The following is a 22,654-nucleotide window of genomic DNA, read 5'->3' on the forward strand; positions in this document are numbered from 1 at the left end:
TAAGACATTCCACTCCCGCACATCCCAGATGTCCAAGTTCTTCAAGGACCGCAACTTTCCCCCCACAGTTATCGAGAATGCCCTTGACCGCGTCTCCCGCATTTCCCGCAACACATCCCTCACACCCCGCCCCTGCCACAACCGCCCAAAGAGGATCCCCCTCATTCTCACACACCACCCCACCAACCTCCGGATACAACGCATCATCCTCCGACACTTCCGCCATCTACAATCCGACCCCACCACCCCAAACATTTTTCCATCCCCACCCCTGTCTGCTTTCCGGAGAGACCACTCTCTCCATGACTCCCTTGTTCACTCCACACTGCCCTCCAACCCCACCACACCCGGCACCTTCCCCTGCAACCGCAGGAAATGCTACACTTGCCCCCACACCTCCTCCCTCACCCCTATCCCAGGCCCCAAGATGACTTTCCACATTAAGCAGAGGTTCACCTGCACATCTACCAATGTGGTATACTGCATCCACTGTACCCGGTGTGGCTTCCTCTACATTGGGGAAACCAAGCGGAGGCTTGGAGACCGCTTTGCAGAACACCTCCGCTCAGTTCGCAACAAACAACTGCACCTCCCAGTCGCAAACCATTTCCACTCCCCCTCCCATTCTTTAGATGACATGTCCATCATGGGCCTCCTGCGGTGCCACAATGATGCCACCCGAAGGTTGCAGGAACAGCAACTCATATTCCGCCTAGGAACCCTGCAGCCTAATGGTATCAATGTGGACTTCACCAGCTTCAAAATCTCCCCTTCCCCAACTGCATCCCTAAAGCAACCCAGTTCGTCCCCTCCCGCCACTGCACCACACAACCAGCCCAGCTCTTCCCCTCCACCCACTGCATCCCAAAACCAGTCCAACCTGTCTCTGCCTCCCTGACCTGTTCTTCCTCTCACCCATCCCTTCCTCCCACCCCAAGCCGCACCCCCATCTACCTACTAACCTCATCCCAATTCCTTGAACTGTCCGTCTACCCTGGACTGACCTATCCCCTCCCTACCTCCCCACCTATACTCTCTCCACCTATCTTCTTTTCTCTCCATCTTCCGTCTGCCTCCCCCTCTCTCCCTATTTATTCCAGAACCCTCACCCCATCCCCCTCTCTGATGAAGGGTCTCGGCCCGAAACGTCAGCTTTTGTGCTCCTGAGATGCTGCTTGGCCTGCTGTGTTCATCCAGCCTCATATTTTATTATCTAGGGCAAAAATGGAGTGGCTGAAAAGTCATGTCCAGAGGGTATGGGAAAGTTCCTTAATGACAAAGAAAAGAGGCAGTTAACTCTGTCACAAGTAGACAGAGGGTGCATGAGGAGATTCTTAAAGAGAACATAAATCCAATCATTAGTGATGATTACCAAAATTTGAGTCAAAGAGTCGGAGCAATAAACATGCCAACCCCAGTGTTGAGTGAACAGGGGAACATAGGTGGGTTGCTGAGTCTATGCCAGGCCTTGACTCTGGCATCTGAAATGCCAGGAACTACTCCCTGGAATTAAGACCATAATCATTTCAGCTGTGATCTTATTTTATGAAATAATGGGCTTCAGAGGCTGAAGGGCCGACTTCCGCTCCTATTTCCTTTGATTTTAAAGTCAATGAGGGAAAGCAACAATTGACCTTTATATCCTTGAGATCGCAAAACCCAAAATGGATATAAACAATGGTGACTACGGATTGTGGCGATGGGCTACCAGCTTTAGCTAGAGGTAAGAGTAGCAAATAATCTGTAGTATTTGAGATAACAAAGTGTGGAGCTGGATGAACACAGCAGGCCAAGCAGCATCTTAGGAGCACAAAAGCTGACGTTTCGGGCCCAGGTGGAAAGCACAACACCCCACCTCTTTATTAAATATCTGGAGTTAAGAGTCTAATGATGACTATAAACCCACTGTCAATTGTTGGAAAAACCCACCTTCAAACCTCATCATTCCCCAACCCTGCACCACCCACTTCTATCGCCCCCAAACTCATCGTTCCCCAACCCCACCCCACCCACTTCTATCACCCCCAACCTCATCATTCCCCAACCCCGCACAACCCGCTTCTATCGCCCCCCCAACCTCATCGTTCCCCAACCCCGCCCCACCCGCTTCTATCGCCTCCAACCTCACCATTCCCCAACCCCGCCCCACCCGCTTCTATCGCCCCCAACCTCATCATTCCCCAACAACACACCGCCTACTTCTATCGCCCCCAACCTCATCATTCTCCAACCGTGCCCCACCCGATTCTATCAATCAAGCCTACCCCTGTTGTAAAAACCATCTGATTCACTGATGTCCTTGCAAGGAGGAAACTGCCATCCTTACCTGGTCTGGCAGACTCCAGACCCACAGCAATGTGGTTGACTCTTAACTGCCCTCTGGACAATTAGGGATGGACGATAAATGCTGCCTGGCCAGTGACACCCTCATCCCATGAACGAAAAAAGAATAAAAACCTCCAAACATACTTCAGGACCGGGCACTGCATTTTACCCCTCATCTCTGACAGTGAGGCACTCGCTCAGTTACACAGTTCGGAGATGTTTGTCCTCACATCACTGCAGTGAAACTGGAGGTCCCAACCTTCTAACTCAGAGACAATGGCACTAGCCATTGATTCACAGCTGAAACACAGAATAGCAAATCATCGTCAGTGATCTCTCACCCTCAGGAGGTGCACAAGACACATTACATATCCATCCATCGTTCAATGTCTTGCAGTTACATTTCCCAATACCCATCGCCCACATTGTGTGTTTTGTTTCGGGAAGATCTTTCATTCTTGAAATGGTAATGTGTTGAAGAGTTAATCACATTCAGTGTTTAAAACTTCAACACTGCATTTACAGCCCATAATTTCCCATTATTTGCATTTCCTGTACTTTAGAAGATAAACATGAAAAGGGACATCTTTCATTTTGATGTGCTCTGAAATTAGTTTGCTGACTTACTTTCATTGCTATCGAGGAAATGGCCCATTTTGCATTCTGGACAGATCTGCCAGGGAAAGAATATTTTTCATATGCTTATCCCGAACAAATCACAGAAGTATTTCAGTGTAGAAGGAGGCAACTCAGCCCATTTTCCCTGCAACATCTCATTAAATGAGTATTGTTACCTAGTTTTAATCTCCTGTTTTTCATCCGTAATCTTGTATACTATTCCTATCTAAAAAAATCATGCAATATTTTCATATCTGCCTCAGTTGTACCTGCCTCCACCAGACTTCCAGACAGTGCATTCCATTATTCCATTCTCAGTGGTATATTTAGTGGATTTCTTTTTGAAATTCATTCATAGGATGAGGGTTTCACTGGCCAGGCAGCATTTGTTGCCCATCCTAATTGCCCAGAGGACAGTTAAGAGTCAACCACATTACTGTGGGCCTGGGTCACATATAGGTCAGATCAGGTAAGGACAGCAGTTTCCTTCCCTGAAGGACATTGGCAGATGAGATGGGCTTTTCCAACAATTGACAATGGATTCATGGTCATCATTAGATTCATAATTTCAGATATTTATTGAATTCAAATTCCACCATTTGCCAGGGTGGGATTTGAACCTGGGACCCCAGAATGTTACCTGGGCCTCTGGACTAACAGTCCAGCGATAATACCACTAACCACTAGGCCATTGCACCCCCACCCCCTCAATGTTTACTGTCCATTGTACATTCTCAATTCCATCCCTTCCAGGGCAACGTTCCGGTCAGTCACACGATTCTACTTCCTGTCTGGTGTCCAATTCTACTTCCTCTCTGTGACATAATCCTGTTCCCACCTGCTGCCCTATTCCATTTCATGTCCATCTCCTGATTTGATTTCTTGCCACAAAGAAATTCGGATTCTGGCATCACGGTCGGATGCTAAATTTTGTCTTGTGTGAGAATTAAACTGTAAAGTTCAGTGATACGAACCCATGGACACAGCCCATCAATATGAAATGTTCCAGTCAATTATTCCCCTCTGCCATGCTCTGACAGAGTGAAACACAAACATTCGTACTGTGCAATATTAATATCAAAGACACCAAAGGATTTGCAAGATGTTACTTTGGCCATCTTCATCAAAAGAGCTGACAGAGGCATTTCACATGAATGCACGCTCATTACTGATATCAAACACCATAATTGGCATCCCAGGGTACCTAACTGGCATATAATGCCTTTGATTCTGATGTGGGGCAAAATTTTCTTCAAATGCTGTATGCAGCATGACTATAAATAGTCTCTTCATAATAATTTTATAGTCTTCTTTCTGAACTACCACTTTTGCAGCAGCAAATTTCATTTTGATTGTTGAACAGAAGGTTCTTCCTACAAATCCATGTACAAAGAGAAAGAGTTCCCCTTTCTGAAGTAGTGATTGTAAAGAGGTCAGCCAGGTGGACCTCATAAAACATGAGTTTCCTGATTGGGGCTGTTAACCTGGTCCAGCCAGGGAGCCCTGACTGACAGATATAAATAGGCGTCTCAGAGGTTCTGTTCACTCTGAGGGAGCTGGATCAGTGTCAAGGACTCTCCGTTTGTAAATTAAGGGTGGCTTGGTGACAAGGATACTGGCCTCTGTGGAGTTATTTCAAGGAGAAGAGCCCTCGCCAGGTTTAATCTGATCTTCCCAGCCCTTGGTGGGAAGGTGAAAAAACATCAAGAGCGTTAATGTAAGATACAAAACTCCATTAAGTGAGAGGGGCAGTTTACTTCAGGGGAAGAAGTTTGGTGTGTGAACCACCGGAATAGCCCTGCATCAAGTAAGAGGCATGGTCAACACAAGGTCATGTCCAGTGGCGTGTAAAGTTCAGGTAGGTGTGATGGTCCCGAACAAGCACATGGACCATATGAAAGCTGCAAACTCGCAAACACTGCTTGAACAAAACATGCCCAGCTCCTTGGTTACCTTTCCAACTGTTCCAGAACCCATGGATTCTCCGCCTCCACCAAACTTGGAGTCTGAGATGGACACTGTGGATGTCGCCACTTCAAATGTCTTTGAAGCCTGAAGAGGTGAATGAATTTCTTCCGAGATGCTCTGATGCTCCGAGATGCAAGAGATGAGCCATTGTGTTACGTACCACCTGTGTCAGAGGTAGGGTTGGAGGAACCTGACCTGGTACTAAAAGGCCACAGGAGGAGCTACAAGAGAAAGAACTGGCTGATGTCCTCAGACCCAGAGGGGGAGGGACGTAGTGAATGTAATAAGGCCAGCCAGGTGGGCCTCATAGAATATGTTTACCTTGATAGGGGCTGTTGATCTGGTTCAATCAGGGAGCCCAGGCTGATAGGCATAAACAGAAGTGTCAGAGGTTCTGTTCACACTGACAGCTGGCTCAGAGGGAGCTGGGTCAGTATCAAGGACTCTCCAGGTGTAAATAAAGGGTGACTTGGTAACAGGATGCCAGTGTCTGTGGCGTTATTTCAAATTTCACTTTAAGACACAGGAGCATTAACCTGCCTCAAATTGTTTGGTTACATGAGAAAGGAACTATTCTGTATTTATATACAGCACCTCACTCCTGGATCCACTAAAAATGCTTTCTCATTGTGTTTTACATGAAATGAATGACATGGCAGCCATTTTCAGTACAACAAAAGGGTACGGTAACAAGGAACAGTGAAATAAAAACAAAAAAAAATATCTGCAGATACTGGAGACCTGAAACAAACTAAAACAGAAATTGCTGCAGAAACTCAATAAATTATGTCACTGTTTCAATTATTTATCTGTAGTTGTATCAAGATATCAAACATTGTCAGTGATGGAGATAGAACTCACTGCTTCTTGATATCTTCGAAGCGTTAATAAATTTGAAACACACAAGGAATTGAATTACCACCTTCATCTTAAATCTAAAACATCCCAGAGAGCAAGGTTAATTATTCCAGGTGACATTATTTTAAATTTGGCAACAAAGGGCAATTTTCAAAGGCTTCCTACTTGCTCTAGAATCCGAAAGATTTTAGCTAATAATGGTGTTTGAACTATCATCATATTTGTAGGCTTTATATTGGCCAATCAAATGACATATCATGTGGACAACATTTCTGATTTGTGGTTTCAAGGCAACAATGTCTTTTTTTTCATATTTCTCCTTTGCTTTATAATTATTAGATATTACAACAGGATTCAGCATCTTGAGCACATCCTGTCTTTCAGGAAGATCTCAGCTCTTTTGATTGCAATCTTAACAGTATTTCAGTTTATGCTCCATAATCTTTGACTCCTTTGAAGTTCAATAACCTATCTAATTTCGTCTTGAATGCTTCAATAACCTCAGAGAATTCTAAAGACAAATGATGTAAGGTGTGTGATATTAATATTTATTCTCGCATTGAATTTTGAAGAAGCGAAATTTGTACATTGGTTTGTGTGTAGGAATGGGTTCAATGATTATCTTGTCTGTATTTCTGGAGTTGTGATTTATTTTAAACCAGTATTAGAGACCTAGACAATGTTTTGGGGACCTGGGTTTGAATCTTGCCACAGCAGAAGGTAAAATTTGAATCCAATAAATACCTGGAATTAAGAATCGAATGGTGACCGTGAATCCATTGTTGATTGTCGGAAAAACCCATCTGGTTCACTAATGTCCTTTATGGAAGGGAAACTACCATCCTGACCTGATCTGGCCTACATGTGACTCCAGGCCCACAGTAATATGGTTGACTCTCAACTGCCCTCTGGGCAATTAGGGATGGGCAATAAATGCTGCCTAGCCAGTGACGCCCACATTGCATAAATAAATAATGAAAAAAAAGACTCTCTGGTGTGATAATGGGTTTTGTTAGCATTAAGATAGTTTTATGAGAGGATAAAGTAAAATGGAGGGATATTAGCCTGCTGTCAGTCAGAATGACCAGGAGTTTTTATTTTTCCCTTTTAGCTTAGTGAAAACCCATGGCTTGGGAAGCTCCAGTCTACAGAAGTTGAAGTCAAATAATTAAAATGATTTCTTCAAGAGCAAGGTGTTAGTTCTGAAACATTAGGAAACAGTAACCTCAGCATAAAGGGTCTGATTTTGAAAGCTCCAGACCAGAAGTATTTCATTAGAATGTGGAAGGGGTCATTTGAAGCTGAGCAAGTCTAAGCACAGTAATCTGAATACTCAAAAAAAGGCTATCAAATTCTTAAGATCAGGAATCAAAAACAATAGTTCAGTCAAACATATAGGTCAGTTAGAGAAATCAATTCTCTCTGCTGACTGAGTACTGTAATGAGATAGATCCTGGATGAATGGAACATTGTATGTTTAACTGTCTGCTATGAAATCTTTCGCATTGTACTCTATATAAATAACTTGATTTATTCTATTTTGTCTTTTTATTTATATCACAAACTTCTTCTTTTTCGTTAAAACCAGATGTGCAGCACTGCATATCTGTGTTTAGGTGAAAGGTCACCTTATTTTTTTAAAAATTATATGTCAGGACAGGTATCATTTTGGGATCTGATTTGTCCAGTAATAACATCATCTGCAGTAACACTAATCAGCCTCCGAGAGATAAAATTCCCCTTCAGTTCTATTACAAATGAGAGAATCTTTATTTTGAAACTGTAACCACCCCCCCAACACTTCTAGATTACCCCTGAGAAGAAAAGTCCTGCCTGCATTCACCTTGTCAAGCCCCTGCACAATTGCTTTTGTTTGAATAAGATCCAGTACTCATTCTTCTCAATTCCAAGAGTATAGATCCGACCTGCTTAATCGTTCCTCAGTGTAAGCATAAACTCTGTTGCATAAAACTGTTATTGCCACTGTACAAGGCATTAGTGAGGACATAGCTGGAGTAAAGTACACAGCTATTGTCTCGTTTCTTGAAGAAGGCTATATTGCATTGAGGCAGTTGACAGAAGATTCACCAGATTAATTACGCAGATGGCAGACTTGTCTCATGAGAAAGGATTAGGCAATTTAGTCCTTTGCTCGCTGGAGTTCGGAAGAGACTTAACTGAGTTATACAACATGCTAAAGGGGATTGACAAAGTAGATGTAAGCAGGATGATACCTCTTGTGGAGCAATCTGGAATGAGAGGAGATAGTTTTAGGAGAAGGGGTGGCAGATTTAAAACAGAGATGAGGAGGAATTACTTCTTGAAAAGGGCAACGAGCCTATGGAAATCACTGTCTCAGAATATGATGGATGCTGGGACATTCTTGAAATGTAAGGAGCAGTTAGACAGATTTTTAATTAATAACAGGTGGAAACGTTACGGGGAGCAGGCAGGAAAGTGAACCCGAGGTCATAATGAGATCAGCCACGATTGTATCAAATAGCAGAGCAGGCTCGAGGGGCTGAGTGGCTGGCTCTTATGTTCTTATGCTAATATTAAACAAAAGTTTCATCCCAGGAACTGGTCAAATAAACTCACCAACTCTGAGTAAATAACGTGGAATTTAAAACACTACTGAGGAAACCCATTGGCACCATCTCAGAGTTACCAGCAATCGGGAAAATTCACCAAGTAGGTTCAAAGGTGGCATCCGTAGGACCTTTTAAAAGTGCTATGTCCTTGTCCTGTCATTGGTAGCTGCCATTCCCAAAGCCACAAAGCTATTGGGAGAGATTGTGGGTGTTCAAAGACGCTCAGCGACTTCTTGAGGGACCTTACGTGAGGGACATTGGGGTTGGGTCCATTGACTGCTGACCCACCACAGTCCTTTCTTCCAAATACCTTTGCACCACCCAACCAGTGACCCTCCTCCCATCAGCTCCCATCTTATCCTTTGTTTTGTAGACTGAAGTGCTGTCTCCTCCTGACCTCTGGTGAGTATGGTATTGGCCTTGGTGTTGATGACTAAAAAGGTGGGCCTTGCCCAAAGAAGGTGACATGGGAATCATTCCAGCTCTCCAGCTGGCTGATGCGATCCGCTATTGGCTGGATACTATCCCACTTGGTGTTGTTTGCAAGGGAGTAAGAAGAACACAAGGGCTAGGAGCAGGAGTAAGAAATTCAGTCCCTCGAGGGATCCACCATTTCATATGAAGCGGAGTTTCCATCTTCCATCTGAAGTACAAATAAAGGATGCTGTTCTGGTAGTGAGAAGCAAGAGAATTCACTAGACCCTCAGGTTAATGCTTATCCTTCAAGCAATATTCGCGAAAAGCCTGACTCTTAAGGTATTGCTAATTGTGGGATCCTGCTTTGTACACATTGATTGCCAGGTTTCCCACAGTAAACTTCTAAAGTATTTTAGTGAGTGTTTTGGGATTGTTTGGGAACATGATAACGTGCTCTATGAACGTAAATCTATTTTTTTAATGCTCTGTCACCCCTCAGTGAGCCACACAGAATACTGATCCTTGGTTGGAAAAGAAATAAACAGAAATCAATAATATTGCAATCAGAGCTGACACAAACAGGACAGAGCAGAAATAAAAGCAGAAATTGCTGGAAATACTCAACAGGGTTCTGTTGACATTTGCAGAGAGAAAAATAGAGTCAGCGTTTCTGCAAAACTGGAGAAAATCTAGAAGCATAATGGCTACAAAGTGCAGTCACCACAGATCTGGCCAGGGCTGCTCTCTCTCTCTCTCTCTCTCTCATTCAAGGGGGACAATTGGTGGCTTAACCTGAGGGTCACCACTTCTCAGAAATTGGGAGAGGTTGAGAAGGAGAACCCTTCATTGTAACATCAGCAAGTATGGGAATTGTACCCTTGCTGTTGGTTACAGTGCACCGAAAGTAAACTATCCACCCAACTGAGCTAACCACCTCCCACACATCCCAATGCAAAATGGAAGCATGCAAGAAAGAGAGAAAAGTATATAAGGAGTTTTGTGATGGGATAGAATACAGGAGATAGCAATTCGTAAAAGTGTTGATGGGGCAGAGCCGAAGGGAATATGGGGAAGAAATGAAACAAAAAGTCAAAGAGCTTGTCTGGAAGGTCCAGTGACGAATAGGTGCAGATCAAACTCCAAAAAAGGGAGGAAAACAAGGCTAAGTTAGGCACATGTAAATAATAAAAGACAAAAGGCAGCAAAAAGCCACCAATGACTCGCTCAAAACTGTTGCCAACCTGGGCTAAACTGAAAGGTCGGGCAAAGAACAAAGCAAAGAAATAGTAATTTGAAACAAGTCATGCCTGTGCACTTGAAGGCTTGTAAAGGGAACAAAAGAAACGAGAGAGTGAATGCCCCCAGAGAGATCCCCTCACTGAAGAATAGAGTCTCCTATTTGAGTTTGAATGCCCTCTCAGCTGTGAGACGACCGTTACTTCAAACGTGATGTCCCAAGGGTGCGCACCCCAAAGGAATCTGATTGCCTGAGCCTATATCCCTCCTGTATTTGGTTTTCTTAAAATAGCTACTGTAATTTATTCTTTCCAACCCTGGCTCGGTCAGCTCCTTGCTAAAAAGCCATATTCCTGGATCTGAGCAAGTCAGGCTAATCAATTGTGGAGGCTAGATCAGTTGAAGGTTTCGGATGTCGCAACCAGTGCAAACAGCCTCCATCCATCAGCACCTTAAGGCATTACACTTTCTAGCAGCTCTGGTAATAGAGAATGAATCACTTCAACAAACGATCAGCAAGTCCTAGAATAAAAACATGATTCTGCAGCGCCAGCACGACAAGTAATCAGTTAACTCAATTAATCAACAGCATCAAGAAATTCAGAGATTAAAAAAAGAGCAAACTTGTTTAAGTATTGAAAATCTGAAGTAAAGATAAAGGAGACTTGAACTTTGATTTTAATTTATAAGTTCACGGAATGCAGGCATTGCTGAAGAGGACAGCACTTACTTCTCACTCATTATAGCCCTTTTGAGAAGGTGATGCTCCAGCCCTGTGATGCAGGAAACTCATAATGCTGTTAGGGACGATGTTCCAGGGTTCTGTCCCAGTAATGACATTGAAGGAAAAGTGATATCTTTCCAAATCAGGATGGTGAGTGACCTGGAGGGGTACTTGAAGGCAGTGTTGTTCCCATGTGCCTGCTGCCCTTGTCCTTCTACGTAGAGTCACAGCTTTGGAAGGTGCTCTCAAAGGAGGCTTGGTGAGTTACTGTGGTGTATCTTGTCAGTGGTACACACTATTGTCACCCAATGTCGATGATGATGAGTGTAAGTTTATTTGCCCTTTAATCATTCACAGGGTAAGTGGCATCACTGCCTACCCAGCATTTGTTGCTCAACTGCCCAGAAAGCAGTTGAGTCAACCACATTGCTGTGGGATCAGAGTCACATGCAGGTCAGAGCATGTAAGGAAGACAGTTTCCTTCCCTAATGGATATTACTGAACCGTAAGACCATAAGACCATAAGACATAGGAGTGGAAGTGAGGCCATTCGGCCCATCAGGTCCACTCCGCCATTTAAATCATGGCTGATGGGCATTTCAAGTCCACTTCCCTGCACTCTCTCCGTAGCCCTTGATTCCTTGTGAGATCAAGAATTTATCGATCTCTGCCTTGAAGGCATCTAACGTCCCGGCCTCCACTGCACTCCGTGGCAATGAATTCCAAAAGCCCACCACTCTGATGGGTTTTCCCCTCTCCCCCAACAATTGACAATGGATTCATGGTCATCATAAGACTCTTAATTCCAGATATTTTATTGAATTCAAATTCCACTATCTGCTGTGGTGGGATTCAAACTCAGGCCTCCAGAACACTATCTGGGTCTCTGGATTAACAGTTTAGCGATAAGACCACAAGGTCACCACCTCTCCTCAGTGGTGAATGGAGTTCCATCCTGTGTTTTACTAGATATGTCAAATGCCCTGAATATTGTCACAGCCAAGTAAACTGGGAGTATCCATTGTGTTTTTGCCCTGTGCCCGATGGGTAGTAGAGAGGGAGTCAGGAGGAGGGCACCCACTGCAGAAACTCTATTTATGCAACATCTTTAATTACTTCAGGAGGTCCCAAAATGTTTTTAAGCAAGCGAAATGCATAAATTGTGCATAAATTGACAGCTGCATTTTCCACATTGCAAGAGTGATGAACAGTTCAAAAAAAAATTCATTGACTGTGCAACACATCAGGGTGCCCTGTAGTATTGAGACATGTTATATGCAGATAAATAAAACTAAAACATGAATTACAGGAAAGTTACTAGACACTTTCAGCAATAGGTAGTTTTCATTTGCCAAATATTCTGTTCCAGATTGCAACAATCCTGATAACGTAACATCTTATTCCATGCGAAGTGTGTTACCTTTGGACAGATTATTGGCACATACCATTTGAGTTTTATATGCTTAGAACTAATTTTCTGGTAATATAGGAAGTGGTCTTGGAATTAATTTGCTGTCAGATCAGTGGTGTTCGAGTGAATATTTTATGATTGTGCATTAGCAGTATTTGTCTAAAGTTGTGACATGATTGAGTCATTCTCTGAGGGAAGCATATTAATAATTAAACTCTGTCCAATACACTTCGTTAGGAATGACAGCATAATTGTGCATTTTCACGGGCTATTTCATAAGGCAGAAAATGAGAATACCCTGCCACTATTTAAATGCCAATTCAACTTTCTTCCTGAAATTAAAACACTACTGTGGAATGGGAGTTTGTGTCAAATTTCAATATCATCTCATTGCTTTTGTGCTTTGAACGTGGATTAAGTTCAAATGGCTTGTTCCATTTCTTCCTTGTACAGAATTAACTGTCAACTTGGAGTTTTTCTTAGCTACATCATACCGCCAGCAGCCACCGGACCTCTGCTATTTAAGTGGTAACATGTGCCTTCTTCAACTAATAATATCAGTTAACCAACCCTCCAAGCATTGGCTTCTTCTGCTCCACTTCACTTAAGATCTATGTTGACTTGCCCTGTGCCAAGTGTAACCCCTTGTGTCATCCTTTCAAGCTGGAATTCAGCCTCGCTTCCCTCCCTCTGAAGTCCCAAGCTCTCTTTTGCTCCGATTATGTCAGCACTCCAGACAAACATGTGTAGGTAATCAATCTGTTCAGGGATTTTTGACACAATTCCAAACCTGGTCTCCCAGCTCAGAGGTAGGGGTATTTCCGCTGTGCCACAATAGCCTTCATGAACATGCATTATTCCACTGAAATTTATGACTTTGGTTAACCATGGGATGATGACCAGATAGTCTGTTTCCAACTGTGATTGATGGATGATTATGGGTCAGAGCATTCCAGAAAACAGCGTCCAGGTCTGGACATCCAGTTATCAGAAGAATATTACTTAGCGACGGAGGGTTCAGAAAAGATTTACCAGGGTGTTGCCAGGTATGGAAGGTTTGTGTTATAAAGAAAGGCTGGATGGGCTGGGATCTTTTCCACTAGCGCATAAGAGGTTGAGAGGTGACCTTATAGAATTTTATGAACTAATGAGGGATATAGACAGAATTAATGGTCATTGTCTTTTCCCTAGCATGAGAGATTTCAAGATTTGGGGGCAGATTTTTAAGGTGAAGGGAGACAGGTTTATTAAAAATAAAACATGAGGGGTAAATTTTTTACACAGAGAGTCGTTTTTGTGTGGAATGAAGTGGTGGATGTGGATACAATTACAATGTTTAAAAGACATTTGGGAAAGTACTTGAAAAGGAAAGTTTTGGAGGGATATGGCCAATAGCAGGCAGACAGGCAGACTATTTTAATTTGGGATTATGTTTGGCATGGACTGGTTGGACCGAAAGGTCTGCTTCCATTCTGCATGACTCTTTGACACAATGTCTATGAAATAATGTCCTCCAGTCCCCATGGTACCCACTGGTGATAATCCCAGCAAGTATTACAGCTGAAAATGTTTTCACCTCTCACAATGCAGTAATTCCTTGAAATTGCACCGATGCATCAAGCTGGATTTTGTAAACTCAAGCCCTGAAATGAAACTTGAGACAGCACAATGTGGTTCAGAGTCATTGCTACTAACTGAGACACCAGCTGACACCTACCAGGGGCACCTTATGCTTTTATCCCCCTAGCTCACTCTGAGTTCTGTAGGTAATGAATTGAATCCAATTATTCTCCCCGTCCCCTCACCTATTCACCTGGTCTCCTGGTTCTGGTGAACTGAGTGTGTCCCTTACCCACTCATTCCCTGTAACATCCAACCAATGTCAATCTGCAGCCCTGCTCCTAAGTCCACCCACACAGCAGTCCCTAAAAATAAATCCTTGAACAAAATGAACTACCTCAACCTGAATTTGTACAATGATCTTGGCACCTCTAACCCCTCAACTCAAACCAACAACATAAATTTTTGCCACAAAAACATATTTTGAATATATTTTGATATGTCTTTCAAAGGTATAGACTATGAATTAATTGCGAACAGCATGGCTGATCATTTGATTAAAATAATATCATCAGAAACCTATTACCGAAGAAGTGAGTCTTAAGGTTTCACATGATTACTGCAATTAAGTTATTGATTCCAGTTTTGTTGTTTTCTTTTTCAGGCCACTTTCAAGTAAGTGCAACAGCAGGTAGGAGATCTTTGTATTTGTTTATGAATTGTGATCCAAGGCCCTGGAACATAGAAACTGGGAGCAGGAGTCGGCCATTCAGCCCTTCGAGCCCGTTCTGCCATTCAATATGATCATAGCTGATCATCCAACTCAGTCCCCTGTTCCCACTTTATCCCCAGACCCTTTGTTCTCTTTGGCTCTAAGAACTACATCTGAAGCCTCTTGCAAGCATTCAATGTCTTGGTCTCAACACCTTTTGTAATAGAGAATTCTAAATGCTCACCACTCTCTTGGTGAAGACAGTTCTCCTCCTCTCAGATCTTAATGGCCACTCCTGTTTCCTTAGATTCTACCCCATGGCTCTGGACCCCATGTTCATCTGGAACATCCCTCCTGCATTCACTCTATTCAGTCTTAAGGTTTGACCCTAAACAACTTTGAAACAATTAAGGTGTTTGCTTTTACTGGAAAGAGTGATACAAAATATCCTCAGCCATTGGGTCAGATTATGGATGTCACTCAAAGCTGGAAGTGGTGGTGGGAGTGTTGGGTAATCCTTGATGCCCATTGGGATCCTGGCCCAGATGTGCAGTGCTGGACTCCTGAGGGGTGAGGCGCAGCTTTCAATTCAACATCATTCTGCCTGCTGTGACAGCAAAAGAGCCTGGGTGATCTCCTATATCTCCTAGATGCGACTGACTGTGTGTCCTGCAGGAAATATAGGAGCTAGGACATTATAATGAGACTGTACAGGGCATTGGTAAAGCCTCTTTTGGAGTACCGTTTCCAGTTCTGTTCACTCTGATTTAGGAAGGATATTATTAGGCTGGTTTGGAGAAGATTTACCAGCATGTTGTTGGGTATGGAAGGGTTGAGTTACAGGGAGAGGCTGGATAGGCTGAGACTTTTTCATGGGAGCGTTGGAGGTTGAGAAGTGACTCTATTGAAGTTTAAATAATGAGGGGAATAGATAAGGTGAATGGTAGCTGTCTCTTCCCTAGGGTGGAGGATTTCAAGAATGGGGGCATATTTTTAAGGGGAGAGGCAAAATATTTTTAAAAAAAGACATGAGGGGCATTTTTTTTACACAGGGAGTGGTTCGTGTGCAGAATAAACTTTTAGAGGAACTGCTGGACATGGGCCCAGTTACAATATTTAAAAGACATTTAGATAAGTCCATGAATAAGAAATGTTTGGAGGGAGATAGGCCAAATGTAGGCAGTTAGGATGAGTTTATCTTGGGATTATGGTTGTCGTGGGCTGGTTGGACTGAAGGATCTGATTCTGTGCTTTATGATTCTATATCTCTATCGCTCTAATGGAAACAGGGGTCTATCAGAGTCTGCAAAGCCTCATAGGCAGAGTATGACCAAAAACTGATGGGAGGAGGCTTGGACTTGTCATTGTTTGTTGAGGGACAAGAAGGTGGATAATGTCATGGAATGTTCAGAGCTCATTGCCTCCGAGTGCAACATGAAAAAGTAAGGAGACATGTAAAATGAACTGTCAATAGAATTGCACACTTTGTATAATTGTGCATGGCCTCTGATATTTCATGAACATTTTTTTAAAAAGAAAATGTCCAATCTATGTTATCATTCTGGAGGGAAGGGAGGGGCTTCGGAGATGGAGGAAATCGACACATCAGTGCACTGGACAGGGCTAAGTGCTCATAGTGATCTTTAGCCAGAAGCGTCAAGTGGATGATCCAACTTACACTCCTCTGGTGATCTCCAGCATTAGAGATACCTGTCTTCAACCAATTTGAATCACTCCATGTAATATCAAGAAACAGTACTGGAGGTACTGGATGCTGCGAAGGCGATGGGGTCTGAGATCGTTGCAGCAAAAGTGCTGAAGACATGGGCTTCAGAACCTGCTACTCCCTAATCCAAGTTCTTCCGGCACACTTGCATCAGTGGCATCTACCCTACAATGTGGAAAATTGCCCAGGAGGGCAATGAGGTTAGTAGGTAGGGAATGGAGGTGCGGCTTGAGGTGGCAGGAAGGGGTAGGTGAGAGAAAGAATAGGTTAGGGAGGCGGGGACAAGATGGGCTGGTTTTGTGATGCAGTGGGGGAAGGGGAGATTTTGAAGCTGGTGAAGTCCACATTGATACCATTGGGCTGCAGGGTTCCCAAGCGGAATATGAGTTGCTGTTTCTGTAACCTTCGGGTGGCATCATTGTGGCACTGCAGGAGGCCCAAGATGGAGATGTCATCTGAGGAATGGGAGGGGGAGTTACAATGGTTTGCGACTGGGAGGTGCAGTTGTTTATTGCGAACCGAGCGGAGGTGTTCTGCAAGGTGGCCCCCAAGCCTCCGCTTGGTTTCCCCAATGTAGAGGAAGCCACACCGGGTACAGTGGATGCAGTATACCACATTGGCAGATGTGCAGGTGAACATCTGCTTAATATGGAAAGTCATCTTGGGGCCTGGGATGGGGGTGAGGGAGGAGGTGTGGGGGCAAGTGTCGCACTTCCTGCGGTTGCAGGGTAAGGTGCCGGGTGTGGTTCCTTCCCCTGACTGCATCCCAAAACCAGCCCAGCTTGTCCCCGCCTCCCTAACCTATTCTTCCTCTCACCTACCCCTTCCTGCCACCTCAAGCCGCACCTCCATTCCCTACCAACTAACCTCATGCCGCCTCCTTGACCTGTCCGTCTTCCCTGGACTGACCTATCCCCTCCCTACCTCCCCACCTATACTCTCCTCTCCACCTATCTTCTTTTCTCTCAACCTTCGGTCCGCCTCCCCCTCTCTCCCTATTTATTCCAGTTCCCTCTCCCCATCCCCCTCTCTGATGAAGGGTCTAGGCCCGAAACGTCAGCTTTTGTGCTCCTGAGATGCTGCTTGGCCTGCTGTGTTCATCCAGCTCCACACTTTGTTGTCAGAAATTTAACCCAGCCAGCTACCTCCCAACTTGACCACTCTCGATCATCAGTAAAGTGATGGAAGGTGTCAGTAACAGTGCTATCAGGCAGCACCTGCTCAGCAATAACCTGCTCAGTGACACTCAGTTTGGGTTCTGCCAGGGTCACTCAGCTCCTGACCTGAATCCAGCCTTGGTTCAAACATGGACAGAAGAGCTGAATTCCAGAGGTGAGGTAAGAGTGACAGCCCTTGATATTAAGGCTGCATTCAACCAAGTGTGGCATCACGGAACCCTAGCAAATTCAGAATCAATAGGTATCGGGGATAAACTCTCCACTTGTTGGAAGCATGCCTATCATAGGGGAAGATGGCGATGATTGTTGGAAGTCAGTCATCTCAGCTCCAGGACATCTCTGCAGGAGTTCCTCAAGGCAGTCGGCCTAACCGTCTTGAGCTATTTCATCAATGATCTTCCCTCCATCATCAGAAGTGGGAATTTCTGCCAATGGAGTCAGAACCATTCACAGTTAAGAGGCAATCTGAACACCCTCAATGGTGTTACCATCGCTGAATCCCTCACTCTCAACACCCTGGCGGTTATCATTGACCAGAAAATCAACTTAACTTACCACGTAAATGCAAATACGACAATAGCACATCAGAGATTAGGACTAAGGTGGTGAGTAACTCCCTTCCTGACACCCCATCGACAAGGTTTCCTTCCCAAAATCCAACAAACCTGCCTGCCCTGGTCGACCTTTTGTCTCCACCTGCTCCGGACTCACCGAACTCATCTCCACCTATCTGGACTCCATTTTTTCCCCATTGGTTCAGGAACTCCCCACCTAAGTCTGTGACACCACCCACGCTCTCCACCTCCTCCAGAACTTCCAATTCCCTGGCCCCCAACACCTCATTTTCACCATGGACGCCCAGTCGCTATACACCTGCATTCCCCATGCAGATGGCCTGAAGGCCCTCCGCTTCTTCCTGTCCCGTAGGCCCGACCAGTCCCCCTCCACCGACACTCTCATCAGCCTAGCTGAGCTCGTCCTCACCCTCAACAATTCGTCTTTCAATTCCTCCCACTTCCTACAGATCAAGGGGGTGGCCATGGGTACCCGCATGGGCCCGTTCTATGCCTGCCTCTTTGTAGGTTATGTGGAACAGTCCCTCTTTCGCACCTACACTGGCCCCAAATCGAACCTCTTCCTCAGTTACATTGATGACTGTATCGGCACACCTTATGCTCCAAAGAAGAGCTCGAACAGTTCAACCAATTCACTAACACCTTCCACCCCAACCTCAAGTTCTCCTGGGCCATCTCCAACACATCCCTTACTTTCCTGGGCCTTTCTGTCTCCATCTCAGGCAAGCACCTACAAACCGATGTCCATTTCAAGCCCACCAACTCCCACAGCTACCTGGAATACATATCCTTCCACCCACCTTCCTGCAAAGATTCCATCCCCTATTCCCAATTCCTTCACCTCCGCTGCATCTGCTCCCAGGATGATGCATTACACTCCCGCACATCCCAGATGTCCGCGGTCTTCAAGGGCCTCAACTTCCCCCCCTCAGTGGTCGAGAACACCCTTGACGGCGTGTCCTGCATTTCCCACAACACATCCCTCACGCCCCGCCCCCACAATAACCGCCAAAAGAGGATCCCCCTAGTCCTCACATACCACCCCACCAACTTCTGGATACAATGCATCGTCCTCCGACACTTCCACCAACTACAATCTGACCCCACCACTAAAGACATTTTTCCAATCCCCAATTGTCTGCCTTCCGGAGAGACAACTCTCTCTGCGACTCCCTTGTCTTCTCCACACTCCCCTCCAACCCCACCACACCCAGCACCTTCCCCTGCAACCGCAGGAAGTGCTACACTTGCCCCCACACCTCCTCCCTCACCCCCATCCCTCAACATCCCCCCTCATTGGTCGAGAACACCCTTGACCGCGATCATCCTTGACTTTCCATATTAAGCAGATGTTCACCTGCACATCTGCCAATGTGGTATACTGCATATGCTGTACACGCTGTGGCTTCCTCTACATTGGGCAAACCAAGCGGAAGCTTGGGGACCACTTTGCAGAACACCTCCGCTCAGTTCGCAATAAACAACTCCACATCCCAGTCGCGAACCATTTCAACTCCCCTTCCCATTCCTTAGACGACATGTCCATCCTGGGTCTCCTGCAGTGCCACAATGGTGCCACCCGAAGGTTGCAGGAACAGCAACTCATATTCCGCTTGGGAACCCTGCAGCCCAATGGTACCAATGTGGATTTCACCAGCTTCAAAATCTCCCCTCCCCGCAGTATATCCCAAAACCAGCTCAGCTCGTCCCGGCCTGACTAACCTGTTCTTCCTCTCACCTATCCCCTCCACACACCTCCATTTACTACCTACTAACCTCATTCCGCCCCCTTGACCTGTCTGTCCTCCCCGGACTGACCTATCCCCTCCCTACCTCCCCATCCATACTCTCATCTCCACCTATATTCTCCTCTCTACTGATCTTCTTTTCTCTCCATCTTCAGTCCGCCTCCCCCTCTCTCCCTATTTACTTCAGAATCCTCTCCCTATCCCCCTTTCCTGATGAAGGGTCTAGGCCCGACATGTCAGCTTTTGTGCTCCTGAGATGCTGCTTGGCCTGCTGTGTTCATCCAGCCCCACATTTTGTTATCTTGTACTATCTACAAGGTGTGCTGCGGAAATTCATCAAAGGTCCACAGACAACACCTTCCAAACCCATCACTACTTCCATTTAGAAATGACACGGACACCAGAAACATGGGAACACCACCACTTCCAAGGGTCTCTCCAAACAACTCACCATCCTGACTTAGAAACATATCACTGTTCCTTCACTGTCATTGGGACAAAATTCTGGAATTCCCTCCCTAACGCCATTGTGGGTCTTCCTCCAGCGCATGGACTGCAGTGGTTCAAGAGGGCGGCTCGCCCCCACCTTCTTGTGGGCGAATAGGAAGGGACAGTAAATGCTGATCCAGCCAGCGACAGCTATGTCCCATGAGTGAATATAAATAAAATGGGGGCCATGTGTGAGTAGAGGAGATAATGGGAACTGCAGATGCTGGAGATTCCAAGATAATAAAATGTGAGGCTGGATGAACACAGCAGGCCAAGCAGCATCTCAGGAGCACAAAAGCTGACGTTTCGGGCCTAGACCCTTCATCAGAGAGGGGGATGGGGGGAGGGAACTGGAATAAATAGGGAGAGAGGGGGAGGCGGACCGAAGATGGAGAGTAAAGAAGATAGGTGGAGAGGGTGTAGGTGGGGAGGTAGGGAGGGGATAGGTCAGTCCAGGGAAGACAGACAGGTCAAGGAGGTGGGATGAGGTTAGTAGGTAGCTGGGGGTGCGGCTTGGGGTGGGAGGAAGGGATGGGTGAGAGGAAGAACCGGTTAAGGAGGCAGAGATAGGTTGGACTGGTTTTGGGATGCAGTGGGTGGGGGGGGAAGAGCTGGGCTGGTTGTGTGGTGCAGTGGGGGGAGGGGATGCACTGGGCTGGTTTTGGGATGCAGGAGGGGAAGGGGAGATTTTGAAACTGGTGAAGTCCACATTGATACCATATGGCTGCAGGGTTCCCAGGCGGAATATGAGTTGCTGTTCCTGCAACCTTCGGGTGGCATCATTGTGGCAGTGCAGGAGGCCCATGATGGACATGTCATCAAGAGAATGGGAGGGGGAGTGGAAATGGTTTGCGACTGGGAGGTGCAGTTGTTTGTTGCGAACTGAGCGGAGGTGTTCTGCAAAGCGGTCCCCAAGCCTCCGCTTGGTTTCCCCAATGTAGAGGAAGCTGCACCGGGTACAGTGGATGCAGTATATCACATTGGCAGATGTGCAGGTGAATCTCTGCTTAATGTGGAATGTCATCTTGGGGCCTGGGATGGGGGTGAGGGAGGAGGTGTGGGGACAAGTGTAGCATTTCCTGCGGTTGCAGGGGAAGGTGCCGGGTGTGGTGGGGTTGGAGGGCAGTGTGGAGCGAACAAGGGAGTCACGGAGAGAGTGGTCTCTCCGGAAAGCAGACAGGGGAGGGGATGGAAAAATGTCTTGGGTGGTGGGGTCGGTTACATTGCCATGTGTGAGTAAGAGTGCAAGAGCAAGGGACCATGTTTCTGTATGTGATCTAGGGCTTTTCTCTTTAGAACGACGAGGGATAAGAGGTGATTTGATAGACATGTACAAAATGATCAGAGGTATGGATAGAGTGGACAGCCAGAGGCTTTTTCCGAGGGTGGAGGTGGCTATTACAAGAGGGCACAGTTTTAAACTGAGTGGTGGTAGCTATAGGTGAGACGTTGGGTTAGGTTATTTACTCAAACAGTGGTTGGGGCGTGGATTGCATTGCCGGAGAGGGTAGTGGAGTCGGCCTCATTAGGGGCAGTTAAGCAGCTATTGGAGAGGCACATTGATTTTAGTATAAGGGAGGGGTGGAGGTTAGATCGACCTTCGGTTTAGGGTAAAAGTTCGGCACAACATTGTGGGCCGAAGGGCCTGTACTGTACTGTGCTGTACTGTTCTATGTTCTGTGTTTGGGATGGGACCTGAATGCATGGAGGCGAGTTAGGGGCCATAAGTCGGGAAAAACAGAATGGTCATTTACCGGGAGAATGGGGAGGAAGCTAATGTACCTGGAAGTGATGAGGGATAGGAGATAGTTTTGCAGGTAGATCGGAAAGTATTGAGTTGCCATGATTGGAAGGTCGGGCGGGGAGATATAGCGACGAGGCAATTATTGCCACAGACATATTTCAGAACACATATCTCTGCTTACTGCCAGTGAGGTGTATCAGAATACAATCAGCCCACTCTATTCAAGGGCGCTGATAATTTTTTTGAGCGTGTACCTCTAAAAGATAGGACTAGTCACTGCAAAGCCTCAGTTTTGAGTTTAAAAATGTGTAAGAGAGAAATTGTGATTGCAACACAGTGCTAATGTACAAGACCCGCATCTACACACGTGCTTGTCAAGCTGCCAGTCGTGAACATGCTTCCTTCTTGCATCAGTTGGTAATTCAGGGGCCAAATTAAATGCAGTACATGCAAAGACATACAGCTACATTGCAGCATTATGCTTCAGCTCACTGCATCTGAATAACACAGCTTATTGCACCAATTCCCAGCCCATATATCCTTTTGGCCTATCTTAGCAAGATCAGCCAATTAGCGTTGAATTATAGGCAGTTATCTGCAGTGGACTTATGTCCACTGGGAAGAAAATTGTGTCTGCCGCAACTAATTTCACTCAGGGCCTTTAAATGCAGTTGGAGATTCAACATCTTTTACAAACCTCCACAGATTCCAACTGTGAAATGAAGGCATCCTAATTTCTCAAGCTACTGCTCAGTTCCATGAACGACTTATTAT

This window comes from Stegostoma tigrinum, chromosome 8 (genome assembly GCF_030684315.1).
Source record: "Stegostoma tigrinum isolate sSteTig4 chromosome 8, sSteTig4.hap1, whole genome shotgun sequence".
Classification (NCBI taxonomy): Eukaryota; Metazoa; Chordata; class Chondrichthyes; order Orectolobiformes; family Stegostomatidae; genus Stegostoma; species Stegostoma tigrinum.